Source organism: Saccopteryx leptura, chromosome 1 (genome assembly GCF_036850995.1).
Source record: "Saccopteryx leptura isolate mSacLep1 chromosome 1, mSacLep1_pri_phased_curated, whole genome shotgun sequence".
Lineage (NCBI taxonomy): Eukaryota > Metazoa > Chordata > Mammalia > Chiroptera > Emballonuridae > Saccopteryx > Saccopteryx leptura.
In genome coordinates, this window is record NC_089503.1 from 122130457 (window position 1) to 122145490 (window position 15034).

Below are 15034 nucleotides of genomic sequence, written 5' to 3' on the forward strand. Positions count from 1 at the left end.
CAGCGACCTCAGCATTCCAGGTCGACGCTTTATCCACTGCGCCACCACAGGTCAGGCTTCACTTATTTTCTTAATGAACAAAACCAAGAAAGAATGGTTTAAAGAAGAACTTAAAAAAAATAAAAAAGTGAATCCTGTCAGATAAATTAAGTCTGACTGACTCCTAGTGAAGAAAAGTACAACTCAGTGAATAAACACGTGTGTGTGTGTGTGTGTGTGTGTGTGTGTGTGTGTGTGTAAATCAGTACTGATACGACCTCGTCAGACTTTGCACCAAATGGTAGCCTTCTGGGAAGACCAGTGTCAAGGGCGAACAGTGGCACAGCGAACAGGTGACTGGGGGAGCCAGCCACCACCCTGCTCACAGCCAGACCTGGAAGCTACACAGGCGCGTGCATCTTGCTCTCAGTCCCACCAAAGCTACTTACAGGCTGGAGTAAACAATAGCAACAATGAACAAAGCAGCAACACATTCTTAAAAGAAATATGTGAGGAGTAGGAGTTGTTCCCCAAACAACCACAATGCTATACAGAAAATATATCCACATGAATCTTCTCACAGGATCTCAAAAACTAAATACAGTTAGCCCTGAGTTGATGATTTTTCAGGAGAACAAGGATGATATTTAAAAACTTAGGTAACAGCTGACGCTCAACAGACCTATGGTGTTACGTATGCGCATTACTTTACAAGGTGAGAAGTAGTGACCCTGGTACTTTCCAGAGCACTCGAATCCAGGACTCCACCCCAGGAAAATGGAATAAATGCTTTACTTTAGAAAACAGAATGAGGCAGATCATTCACTATGCTTGTTATCTTTTGAAGTCTTAACAATAAATTAAAATAAGTCATTGAAAAGATTCTTTCCCACCAACACCTGTATTAGTTGTATCTCCCTCTGTGGCACTGCCGACCGTTATGTGATGCAGTTAACGAGTAAGGGAGTTAATTCCTCCAATCCTGTGATTACAGTGAGTCAACAGCCGTTTCCCACTCCAGCTCCAGACGCCGGGAGTAGACAGAGGATCCCTGTCTAATTGCTGTCCTATTCCCTCCCTGGCCCAGGCCTCCCAGGATGGAGGGTATAATCTTCCACAAACAGATGAGGCATTTCAAATGAGATCTCCCATTCTTAAAAATCTAGATTTTCTCAGAGTCTGACTCTGGTTCAAAACTAATCAAAATAGCATTCTGTTACACAGTAAAATAACCTCTCCCCTCTATATGTATATACATATTCATACATGCTTTTTATTTTATTTTTAATAATTTTATTTTTTAATGGGGTGACATCAATAAATCAGGGTAATTTTACTTATTTTTAAATGAGTTACTAAAAAATTTTCACATCAGTTTTATTTTCCTCAGGGACCTCCTGGATGAGGTAGGAATGATACCAGTGTGCTGACATTCACAAAGTTCTTTCAAGGGATTTTCTCAGGGGCCGACAGGGGCAAATGGAGGAGACATGGTCCCTTGCCTCAGGGACATTTAGTGCCTGTACCAACTGGAAGAACCAAAAAAGAGGAGGGTTTGGATAATCCACACAGAAGATAAAATTTTATTCAATTAAAGTTCTTTTTAAGTACTATTAGCAAAACACAGTGACATATTTCAGAGTCATTAAATGTGTTGTGACTCAGAGCCAAGCCCTATACTTGCCACTGGACAGAGATGAATAAAACCTACTTCCTTCACTCATAGAGTTCCAAACACAGCGTTTTCTGGAATCATATAACTATCATACAGACACAAATGGACCCATGCTATAAGCCAGGGGTCGGGAACCTTTTTGGCTGAGAGAGCCATGAATGCCACATATTTTAAAATGTAATTCCATGAGAGCCATACAACGACCCGTGTACATTACACATTATCTAATAAAAATTTGGTGTTGTCCTGGAGGACAGCTGTGATTGGCTGCAGCAACCATGAACATGAGCGGAAATGAATGGATTGTAATACATAAGAATGTTTTATATTTTTAATGTTATTATTTTTTATTAAAGATTTGTCTGCGAGCCAGATGCAGCCATCAAAAGAGCCACACCTGGCTCGCAAGCCATAGGTGCCCAACCCCTGCTATAAGCTCATCCAAACCCTGTTACGAGTTTAAGAAAGGGAACCAGGTGGAGCAATCTTAGAGGGTTTTGTGAAGGAGATGGCACTGAAGCTGGCCTTTGGGTGAGCTGGGCCTGATACCCATGTACTAGAGAATGTAAGCTCCACGAGGGCAGGGGCCTCGTTTGTCTCGTTACTTGATTGTATGCCCAGGGCCTCACATACAGTAGGTGCTCATTAGTACCAAATGGAAATATCAGAAGTCTCTAGCCTAAAGAAACAGAGCAAGTTGACTTGTAGCCCGCACTTTAAAGACAGTCATTTCTTCATCGTACGTGCCCTCAGTTGAGTAACTGCACTACAGAGACCCATGCAGGCGGTGCACAGGTGGGGACGATCTGGACAGGCCGAGATGGGAGGAGGCATCCCTGACGGAGACCCAGTGTGCCTTCTCTGAGCTGGGGGGGTGGGCGCAGGAAGAAGACAGGGGTCCACATACCTTAACCCTTTGAGTAATGAGTTTTTTCATGCTCGCTGACCCCCGGGAGTGAGTTCTTTTTCAAAAAATGAAACTAGTTACAGTTCTAGTTTTACATGTTTGTTTGATAACCAATTTATGGAAACAAAAAGAACATACATTTGCCTTTTTTTTTTTTTTACAGGAACAGAGAGAGAGTCAGATAGAGTGATAGATAGGGACAGACAGACAGGAACAGAGAGAGATGAGAAGCATCAATCATCAGTTTTTCGTTGCGACACCTTAGTTGTTCATTGATTGCTTTCTCATATGTGCCTTGACCATGGGCCTTCAGCAGACCGAGTAACCCCTTGCTCGAGCCAGTGACCTTGGGTCCAAGCTGGTAAGCTTTTTTTTGCTCAAGCCAGATGAGCCCGCGCTCAGGCTGGCGACCTCGGGGTCTCGAACCTGGGTCCTTTCGCATCCCAGTCCAATGTTCTATCCACTGCGCCACCGCCTGGTCAGGCCATTTGCCTTTTTTTAATGTTGCCTTACACATTTTTAAAATAAATCGATCATACTCTGGATAGTCAGGAGGCACGAGGATGTATATGAACGTTCATACTACTCAAAGGGTTAATAAAAATAAATCAGTTAAAGGGCTTAACACTCAGACATCAGAAGTAATATCATCTAAGTCAACAAATGAACTTCACAGGTATTTTTGTGCCTAAAAATGAGAATTGGGGGGAATGTGACATCAGAGCAATCAATGCAGCACAGACTATGAACGAATCCGAAGTGAAAAGGGGCATTCTGAGATAGGCTCTTTGTCCATCAGAACTTGCAGTGTTACAGAAAAGTGAGAGCTCTTGGACGGGGCGAACAGTATGGGTGGGACATCACCCTGAAAGTATAGATGTCCCCACTGGCCAGCAGACCCAGCAGGCTTTAGTAGGCAGAGAGAAGGAGATGCAGTCTATTGGTAAGTCTGTGAGGACCCATTGGCTTTAGGAGGATGACTCTCAGGGCATTCTATCTTTGCTTGGGAAGGGAGCTAGTGGTTGTACAAATTGTTTCAAGAGAAAAGAATTCAGAAACATTGTATTTTGACACTCCAAAAAACCAAAGTGTGTTTTTTCTTTTCAATATATAGACTCTTTTTGCCCAAATTAGTGGATTTTAATAGTCTATTTGTATGCTTTTTACTGGATTGTGATATAATGAATAAACTAGGACTTGAAAAACTTAATTATGTAAATGCAATCATTAATAGAATGAAATTAAGTGCCTGCTATTATTTTTAGTTATCTGAAAAACAGACTTTGCCCACCGGACCAACTTGCAAATTTTAAATTAAACAAGTCCTAATGAAATCCAGTGAACTGATGTCTGTGATGTTACTGGGCATAAGGTAAGTATAAATCACACAGTAAACATAGCTTTAGAAAGTCTCCTTGGGAATAGTTTAAATTACTGGTCTGCACCCTGGTGACTCTCCCAGAAGAGCTCCTGATAGCTGAGATATGCTGGGACTGTGGAGTCCTCCTTAGCCTGCAGAGCTGCTCGGGCAGCCCCTTCCTCTGACACCTCACCTTTCTGCTCAGAACTGGACTGTGGACAGTTCAGGCCGATCACAGGAGCGGTCCCTGGGGGCAGAGCTTACGGTCCAAGCTCTGTGTAATGATTACATGACAGCTCTGTACCAGCTGGATAACTGTCAAGACAGGAAACCAACCATGACCTTGACTCCAGGATTCATGGTGGTAGGCGATGGGTCTGGCTTGTTGACAACCACACGCCCCACTGCCAGGAGGCTGCGTGGCACAACCGTGGAGCCTAATAGGTAGATGTTGAATAAGTGATGATGGGGTAAATGAGTGAGTCGACGACCAGCTACAGGCTATGTCCCAGCCTCAGCATACTACCTGATCACTTAAGTCACCACGTGAATGGTAATATCCTGATGCGGGATATATACTCACCAGATTTGAGATGAGCTATGAGTAATATCCATGTTTAGTCAAGGTCCAAGTTTGTGAATTACTTACTTATGCATGGTAATTCAGAATAGATCAAGGCTATTCTTGTAATGACCTGTACTATACAATGCCTTCTTGCAAGACAGAGCCAGGCTAGGAGCCTCCTGGTAAGGGTGTTGTACACAGGGACATCACCTGTCACGGGGGTATGGGCACGGAGGCAGAGAGTACAGAACCAAACTGATGCACAAATATAATGGAAAACTCATCGGTCACTCTCTTATCTTCCCCTCAACTTCTACCTTCTTGGGAGAAAAAAAGACAACACTCAGCACTGAGGATCTCAGAACACTAACTTTCACATCTGTGGGAATGCCTGCAGCTCACGCCAGGCCTTGTCGGGGAGCATGCTTTCCTCATCTCAGCTTGGGGAAACTCCCCTGATTCAACATCCAGATGGAACATCAATTAAGGATGTCAGACGTCAGACGGACTCCGGACTTGTCAAGGGTTTGAGTCCAAGCCCCACCCCCCACCCCCCCACTCAACAGCTGTGACCCCAGGCCAACATTCTGGCATCTGAATGTCCTCCTCTCACAGGCTATAACAGGATCACACGAAATAATGGGGATGAAGGAGCTTCACAAACTGCCAAGTGCTATTTACAAATGTAAGAGGGCTAAGGCGACCTTCTCTGGGACTCCCTGGTCTTCCCGAGCTTACTACATTGTCTTTATGCAAACTGGGAGTACCTAGAGCACGGGGCTGGCATTTCTGTGAGCACAGGCCTAGCATGCTCAGACATACTCAAACCCATTTTTAGATGTATGAAGGATGAATGAAGCAACCTAATTAATTACTTCATTCTGTTTCTATTTAAAAAAATAAACAACTTGTCCCTTTATCAAGGGGACAAAGAACACTTCAGCATAAAGAAATGCGAACAGGCGTCCCCAAACTGCGGCCTGCAGACCCCATGCGGCCCCCTGAGGCCATTTATCCGCCCCCCGCCCCCTGCACTTCCGGAAGGGGCACCTCTTTCACTGGTGGTCAGTGAGAGGAGCACTGTATGTGGCGGCCCTCCAACGGTCTGAGGGTCAGTAAACTGGCCCCTGTGTAAAAAGTTTGGGGACCTCTGGATTAGAACATCACAGCCATTTAAAAAGAAGCTCAAGTGTGTATGAGAAAATCATTTGTGGTCTGCCTGAAGCCCTGAAAGAGAAAAATCAATTAAAGTTGATTTATCCTTATTTTGAGGGGAGAAAACAACCCCAAGGAGATGGTTTCTTGGCTAAAGTTGGAGTTCACACAAAGTCCATGCTAGATTTCTTCTTAAAAGAATGAAAAAGCTAAAGAAAGGAGAGGGAGCTGAGCCCTGACCCTCAGCCGGACACAGGAAGGAATTCCACCATGTGAACACACACACACTCTCTCTCTCTCTCTCTCTCTCTCTCTCACTGCTGGGAGAAGAGAAATCGCCTATTCCCAGACTGTAAATTTGAGACATCTGTGATTAATAAAGCACTTAAAAAAAATAAGAAGAAAAGGGAAAGGGTCCATATCCTGCTAGCTGCAGACTAAGAAGGATCAAATTTCACTTTAACCCTCTCCTCATTTTCAGAGAGTAGAGGCTGAAGGATGTTTATTTGTGTTCTAGAGTAAACACTGGACTGCTGAGTGCGACTGCACACTGAATTACAAACTCCAGCCTCTAAATTTGAATGTGTCTCCAAAATCTGTCCCTCTCCTTGCTGGGCTCTGTTGTATCTCCTCCATTTCACAGTCTCAACAGCTTTCTAGGCTGCAGGAGGGCAGAGATTTCTGCTGTTTTGTTTACGCTGTATCTTTCTAGTTTAAAGCCCGCCTTTACCTTAAAGTGATCACTTTACAGATTAATGGTCATTCAAAATCGATGGGGCTGAGGTTCAATCCCACCCTGGTGGTTCATGCCCTGGGTGCGGGCATCTCACAACGCCTTCATTTCCTGATTGTGAAATGACTGATTCCTCACCAGGCTGCTGGGGGAAGGAACAAAAAAGGCCTTTGTAAACTGATAGTTAATAAGAACATGAAGCAATACTCACATTTTTGAACAGAAAAAGAAAGAGCAAAAGGCAGGGAAGAAAGCAGGACAAAGCGGAGCTGAGAGATGTGTAAGGACCCATCTAGAAGACAAGCACCCTGGGCCAACAGCAGGAAGACAGAACAGCTGGGACAGCGAAGGCCTGTCTCTGGGTGGTTGGTGTCGCAGTGCTTCACTAGTCACCACACGTCTGCTATGACAGGCATGCCTCACTCCACATCCGGTCAGCCAAACGGACACACAGACCAACGCTGATCGCTGGGTCACGTCTGATGAGGCTCGGCCACCACACAGTTGCACACACTCAACACTGGGAGGCGTTCCAATAAACACCTGTCTCATACTTCAAATATTCCTCCAGAGTCTCCAAGAACAATTTTAGCTAGTTCGTTTTAAAGAAAGATATTCCCATCTTTCTGTCCACTGTAGGTGTTCAAAATATCTGTCAAGTGAACAACGCAGTTATGTCCTGACATGTGCTCTGACTGGGATAAACCAGTCCGGAGCTCGGCAGGCTTCCAAAGCCAAGTGGTCGTGTACGATTCTGGGTGTGAGGACTTAGAGAAATGCTTACTTACCTGTATTGCGATGTGCCGGAGAAAGATAACTCAAGGACACTTTGGGGCAGATGCTTCTAAAGTTTGAAGATAATCCTATCAGACTATGTTAGAACAGACTGGGCAGGGTTCAGTCAGGGGCACCTGGCCTGTTAAACCTCTGTCTTGTTAAGAAGTCAATGCAGCCAACCATGTCTTTATTTAGGAAATTCTTTTGCCACACCAGGAAGGTTGAAATGTATATGTCGGAAATCAGATCGAGAAATTACTTATAACACAAAGAGCAAAGTAAATTGTTAGCTTAGAACTGCTGACTGGGTTGGTTCAAATATTCTACAGCAAAATTTTCTGAGTAAATGGTTATTGTCTCTGTGCTTTTCAAACTGGATTTTAATCTCCTGCTTTTGTGATCAAGGTAACTTGATTTTGGAATAAAAAAAAAAAGACCACAATGCACTAGAAATTCCTTCAGAGATCACATAAAAAGTAAGGTAATCTGTAAATTATTTTTTCAGATGCATTTCTAGGAATCACATTGTCACTTAATTTTACAGTGATTACATTGCATCCACATACTAGGTACAGTGATTGACAAGGGTGATGAGTAAGTCGAAGCAAGGGTATTACTTGAGGTATTTTAAGAAACTGACCTGCCCAGATATGGTAATACTTCTGGCGGTTCAGAATGTAGATGCAGGTCTTTTTTGGAGTATTCTTCCAAATTTAAGTCTATATTCTATCTGTGGGTAATTGACTTCTAGTCAGGGCTTCTGACTTTGTTCTTTAGGCATACTAAAAATGCACCAGGGGCAGAAACGCAGACTTGGATTGGACCCTGCATCCTCAGGAAGTAATTGCTTCTCTGTACACATCTAGCTCAGGTGTTCTAGGGTGCCCAAGCTTTACTCTGGCCTGTGACTGTCTTGCAAATTCATGCTAATATGGGAAAGAATCTTTTTAAAAAGTTAGAAGCTGTATAGAGGCCCTGAGCACTAGTTTGCAGGATGGTAGTGGCTGAAAATGTGGCAAGAGAACACTGAATGCAGATTTTACATGATTTCACAATTTGGTGAAGTATTTCACAGTGTGTCCTTCATGCACAAATGTGAATGCTGCATTTGCTTTCAAGCATGAAGTAAATCAGAAACCAGGAGGGAGAAAAATAAATTTCCCCAGCCTTAAAAAAAAAAATCCCTAGATTCAACTAGAGGTCCAGCATAGCATGGCCCAGGACTCATGCTGTAATGAAGAACACATGGTCTTTGCTGCCTGAGAAAGTACACGTAACTGACCAGCACACTGCTGTCCCTCGGGTGGCCCCTTCCACAAGTTACAGGGGAGCCTTCACTTGCAGCCTACCTTCGGGCCCCCTGAATGAAAAAACACAATGTAATCACTGGCGTTAATTAAAACAGACTCAACTAGAAACAACTGGACTCAATTAGAAACAACTGCTCTCCCTTTCTGTGAACAGGGAAGGCAAGGGTGTGTGGTGTGAGCGCTCGCACAAGCAGTCTCCCTGCTTTGCGCTCTAGTCTCAGGGGCCATGCATGAAGAGACCAGCCTCTGCACTACCACCAAATGTGACGTGCTGAGCTTTGGAGAAACCAGGTTTGTAACATCTGTATAACTGAACAGAATGCGCACACAGAGGTCGCACATGCAAATCTGCTCTTCTGGCTCTCAGAGAATCTAAATGCTGTTTATTCTGATGGTGGTTTATTCTGACTGTGTAAAACATTACACAGTCACTGGAAAACGTGCATATGCCAACCCACACAAAACTCCAAGCATCACTCTTCCTCTCAAACTCTTGTGAGGGGAATGCTAACCTGTCAGGAAACCATCTTGTTGTAAAGGCCTTTCTCTATTTGAATTTCATGACTTGTGTTTCCGGTGAAGAGATGTAAAGAAAGTAAATACAAAAATGAAAGCAGACGCATAATGCTTGCAAGGTTTGGCCAATCAGATAGACACCATAATGCCCACTGCTAAGTGCAAATCTGACAGCACCCCAGGAATAAAATAATGAGGCGTCATTATTGATAGTGAATAACAAAACAATGGGCTAGTTCTGATCCATGTAGGGAATTTACTGCAAATCTGCTGAAGTGAATTACCCAGGCCCTAAACAAGAATGGGGCCTGGCTCATCTGCTAGATCAGGAATGCTCTAGGTCAGGGGTCCCCAAACTTTTTTCACAGGGGGCCAGTTCACTGTGCCTCAGACTGTTGGAAGGCCGGACTATAAAGAAAACTATGAACAAATCCCTATGCACACTGCACATATCTTATTTTAAAGTAAAAAGACAAAACTGAAATACAATATTTAAAATAAAGAACAAGTAAATTTAAATCAACAAACTGACCAGTATTTCAATGGGAACTATGCTCCTCTCACTGACCACCAATGAAAGAGGTGCCCCTTCCAGAAGTGCGGCGGGGGCCGGATAAATGGCCTCAGGGGGCTGCATGTGGCCCGCGGGCCGTAGTTTGGGGACCCCTGCTCTAGGTACTCGTGGATATGGGGCTGGTGACAGTTTACCGCAGGCTGTTTCCAGAAAAGGATGAGGTTGGGAGCTGTCATGGCCTGCGACCAGAATGCTGGGAGGGGACAGCTACAGCAAGAGGTAAAGTGGCTCCCAGCAAAGACAGAGGGCTGAGACAGCACTGTTCAGGCACTGCTGAGGTGGACTTGCCCACTAACACCCCCCAGGTGCAGGACAGGGAGAAGCAGGCACCCCTGGGTCGGCTGCTGGCCAGGCGCACACATCCACGCACTGTTACAAAACGCAACTATGTTGTCAAAAAGTTCTCTGCTTTTTCAACTCTGCTTTATGTTGGAGTGTACTGTGAACATGACCCTTCTCCCCTCGGCATAAATGCTGGTTTTGTTCAAGGAGAGTTTCGAGCCCATATTCCTGTCTTCTTGGAATGACAGAGCCATTTTCTCTGCTTTTTATGGGAGCTAGCCCTTGAAATATGTTTCTGGGAGATGAAGAGCAGACTTTTTCTGCAACCAAGTTTAAGCTGTCACAAAAGGAAATTCCCAAGGGAGGAGATTTGGGTCTTGACTTTTCCAGAGGGCCAAAAGCAGATGTTTCAAGATACCCTTGCTGTGTGAGAGCTTTTCAAAACACTGACATAAAAACGAGACTGAAAAACACACTCAGTGCTGCACACTGCAGGCACGTCTGCCGGGGTGTTCTGACACCTCCCTAGGGGCCCTCACACTCCGAGCGCACGCATGAGCCACGTGGCTCTGCAGCGCCATCGGCTGGGGAGGGGAGGTTACACATCAGCCCCCACGTGGAAAGTTCACCAGACAGTAAGTGGCCCCCTGTCCACACCGAGCCCCACGATGGCAGTGCTTGCTCTACGTGAGCCCTGGGCAGCAGAAGGCCTGGTGCCATCCTGACACCCGCTGAGGGCAGAGGCAGAGGGGGATGAGGGCTGCGACACCTCATCTGGTTCCACTTCCCCTCCCTCAGGATGAAACAGAAGGTGTAAGCCCACGTCCAGGCTGCTTCCTGGAGGCTCTGCAGGAGAGGCACGGCGCGAGTGCGCGGCCACCCAGGCCCCGCCGTGCGGGCAATTAATGACATCCTGTGGCATGCTGATCTTGGCCCTGGTCTGCCTACAGCCTCAGAAACCTGGAAAACTTCTGAATGCTCCTCTATTCAGTTGGCTTTTTCAGAGGCTGAGAGCCTCTGTGTTCTCAAGAAGTAAAATGATTAATATCACACAAAGAAATATTATTAAAAAACAGATTCTGTGTGTTTACCAGATTACTTAGTATTTAGTATACTGCTGACTTAGGGATAATGAGGTTGCTTTGTGATAATATAATGTGTTCTTGGTTCTTAATTTCTTCACTTGGGAAATCACTCCCAAGTCAATATAGCATGTATTCTGGTCCTGAATAGATAATCATCCTTTAAGAGAACAGAAGGTTAATTTGAGAGGACATAAGAAATCCCAGGATACTCACACCACAGTCTCTCCTTTCAGAGGTTCTAACACTGTTGAGAAACATGAATGTTTAACCTGTGGGCATAGTTATTTCTGATATTAAATACAAAGTGTAAGTCATGAAATTTCTCATCTTATTTGACAGAGGTTTACATTTGGAATACATTCTTCCTGATGAAGATTTATGCTTTTCGTTAATGTCTTATTACTCATTGAAAAAGAAATAAATAACTTAGGCTACCTTCTTAAAGAAGAAACCAAAGATAATTTTAGGGGGTGATTTGCAGATTTTCAAAGTTGGAAGTGTCTTTAAATGAAGACAAAGACATCCCATGCAAAATGGTTTAAAAGAACATTCTGCAGTTAGCAGTTTAAACTTCATGACTGATTTATTTCAAGTGGTGATAGCTTTTTCTTCATTCATATATAAATTCATTTTTTAAAATTAAGACCAGATTCAGAATGCCTACATGCAAGTCTTTCCCCACATTCTAGAAAATGCATGAATTGCATAGAACGTACCTAACCAAAATTTGCTATAAACCATACACACTTATAAACGTTTTCATAAAGCCACATAACTCATTTCATAGGGCCATATATTCGTTTTTATGTAGCATTAAGTAAAAACAAAACTTGCCTTGGAATGTTCTGCAGCAAGCCTGCCAAGACGTATCCCTCCTCACATCATCTACCCGCAGGTTAGCTGGGGTTTCACTCTCAAGGGAGGGAATATTAGTTTAGAAAGAGTTACAGCTGTGGAGAGTCAGGAAATGGATGATCTCCCCCACCCCAAACCACAAAGCAAATATCTAGTACATTATACTCTAGGGTCCCTGGTGGTTTGGTTCAAAAACAAAGAAACGAAAAGCCCTAACCAGGCAGGAGTTCCTTCCACAATTATATTTTAGTAGCACCTCTACCAAAAGCAAAATGCTGCTCTAATTAAAGCTAAGCACTTGAAAACAGGATTAAAACGTTCACCACATAGCTGAGAGGCAAGAAGCCCAACGTGTCCACTTCCAAGAACACAAGGGTTAAGGCTTGCAATCCCATACCCTCATCTAAATTTGATTTTATGATACCCTGCCTCTCCCCACGCCCCTACAGGAACTGAATGGCACTGAATTTTAGTTCTCAAATTATGATTTTGTAATTTCTTGAGGGCTGCCCACTCTCTCTCTCCAGGAGATCACATACTAAAACAACAACCCCCCCCCCCAAAAAAAAAAAAAAAAGAAGAAATAAAAGAGGGTTGGAACAACTTCTGGTTCTTCACATCTCCAAAGTGGGATCTGAAATGCCCACCTCTACTGCACCTTGGGAGGAGTGGCTGAGTCCATGACAAGGCAGCTTCTAAGAACCCTCACACCTCTTCACCCATTAGCCATCCTTTTAGGAACTCCTCGGGCAGCTGAGAAAGGACAGGGAGAAGGAAGGAAGGAGGGCAGGGAGCCTGGAGCTATTCCAGGAAGGAACAAAGCAGGCACAGAGACAAAGGGAACGAAAGAACGCCTCTGCTAGGAACATCAATTAATGCATAGATTCTGCCTTTGGCTTTGATCAGTGCCCAGTGTGACTGAATGGCACTGCCAGGGCCAGGAGGGAAGGGGGGACCTGACAGTAGGAAATCACCCAACAGCCTCCGCCCACCTGGGCAGGGAGGCCAGGGACGTCTGGGGTAAGCGCTGCATGCTGCGTGCTGCCTTTCTTTCCAGCTGGAGGAAGACAAAGGAAAAACATCCAGTTTTTGGTTCCACATCATAATAAGCACATTCCCTTCTAGTTATTAAAGACTCAGTCCTCAGCTTCACATGGGCTTCCGGGCCTCTAGGACACTTCTTCCAGTAACCCTTCAGCTTTAAGAGATAAAAGGAGAAGGGGAATTGCTTTAGGACTATATGCTTTGTTCCAGAAGATTTTCAGGGGCTGTATCCTTAGACAGGAGGATCACTGCATTCTTCATGCTGATGGGGTATAGGTCCATTTTCATGACAGTATGAATTGGTATTAATTTTAACATGATGCAACAACAGAAGCTTTCTGCAACTGCATGTTTGAGAAAGTAGACAAGAGAAAGGATTGAGATGTCTTTAGTCAAGTTTTAAAAGTATACATATTTATAAAAAAACATTACTTTACATATATAAAAACTAGAAGAAAACATGTGTTTTATATTATCAGCAGTTGCGTGTGGGTCTTATTTCCCTCTTTGCTGCTCCAGGTCTGTGAATTTCCAACTTTATCTTTTTTTTTATTTTTATAATCAGCATATCATTTTGGAGAAACTATACATTTTGGGGAGGTGCACTTGGTTCCTGTTAGGTTTTACGTGAGAACTGTAAAAAATGACCGGGAGCCTGTGGGCTGAGGTCCGGCCTGTGCCCCCCACCCCCCTTGGAGACAGGAAGGGGAAGCACAGAGCCTCCACGGAGGATTCCATGGCTCATTACCCAGAGCCCCAGGCAGACTACACCGGGTTTATGGACTTGCTCACTCACCCCCCCAGGCCAACTTTCAGCACCTGGAGGACATTCTTCAGAGTAAAAATCCATAAATTCGTGTTACCCTGAAGCCTAGCTATAGAGAAACACTTAGAAAGACTGCATACCAAGGGGAGATTATAGTGGAGGAGGAGGTGGAGGAGGTGGAGGAGGTGGTGGAGGAGGAGGAAGAGGAGGAGGTGGAGGAGGTGGAGGAGGTGGAGGAGGTGGAGGAGGTGGAGGAGGTGGAGGAGGAGGAGGAGGCGGCGGCTCCTGGCCCAGAGAGAATCCCAGGGCCAGGAAAGGCCACTTCCTCCGAGGGCTTCTCACCTGGCACCTCCAGGTTCCTGTGGCACTTTGGGAGAACTATTCAGTCTATTTTTTTAAATATTAACTTCAAAAAGTTTTAGTATTTTATATTTTTATATTCATCTTAAATAAGGCCAAATAATTTTAAGTTTCTTTGCTTTTTTGGCTGGAAATGTGTATAAATTCAATGTATAATACTGCCCCCTCCCCCAAATTATCATTATAAGCTCCAAGTGACAAATACAGCTTTGATTGGTGAAAAGTGAAAAAACAAATTAAAATTATTTTGAAATTGCAGTTTGCTTAAAAGGAAACAACCTTTCGTGTAGTTTTAGGAGAACATAACCATAGTAAGCATGTGCTTTTCATTTTTTGTGGATGAGGAAACTGCAGTTGAGAAACACTAAGAAGGATTTAGCTAAGGTCACATTGGCAAGGGTGAGTCAATACAAGAACACTGGTGGTCTGACTTCTACAGTAACACACTACTCACACTGTACTACGCATATTGTGTCTTAAACTCTGACTCATTTAAAAATACTGAATGAGCAAAAACTATTTTTTTGAGATAGAATTTAGTTTGCACAGTAACCTGTGTGAAACAACCTGTCTTCATAGCTGAAACATCACAATATTGTGCTGAGTACTTGTGTGGTTTCCACTGACCTGCAGGAAACTGAATGTCCTGTGCACAGGTGTCCCTGGTGTGAAGTGGGCCCATACTATGATTTGGCAAAGAAATGTCCTTCCTATATTTAGTCTTTCAAATGGGGTTCCTTTGATTTATAAACACAAAAAATTCACATGCCTTATCAAAAAACAAAAAGCAAAGAAGACTTGGAGAGTTCAGGAATGATAAGGCACACAGTTCCCTCTGCATACGGATCTGTTTAATGGTAAAGGAGACACTGCATTCCGTTTTTCCTTACTCAGGGGACTACGAGCACTGGAACAGACTCCTTGTATCCTATGAAAGGGTACACTTATTTTAGAATGAGAACAAATTTAACAGTTCCACCATCTTATCAGTACAACCGGGCTCTCCCACTGGAACCTTCTTAAAAGATAATTTATAGTTCTTCTTGACCTTACCATTTCTTGAGTTCTTTCCCTAACAAACACTGAGCAGT

The 15034-nt window shown here is 44.0% G+C and overlaps 1 protein-coding gene across 10 annotated transcripts in view; it reads right to left on the reverse strand.

The window, feature by feature from the left end:
* The window catches only part of TRIO (trio Rho guanine nucleotide exchange factor), a 339734-nt gene that overhangs the window by 43363 nt on the left and 281337 nt on the right, over nucleotides 1-15034 (reverse strand). The gene's annotated exons all lie outside the window — the stretch shown is intronic.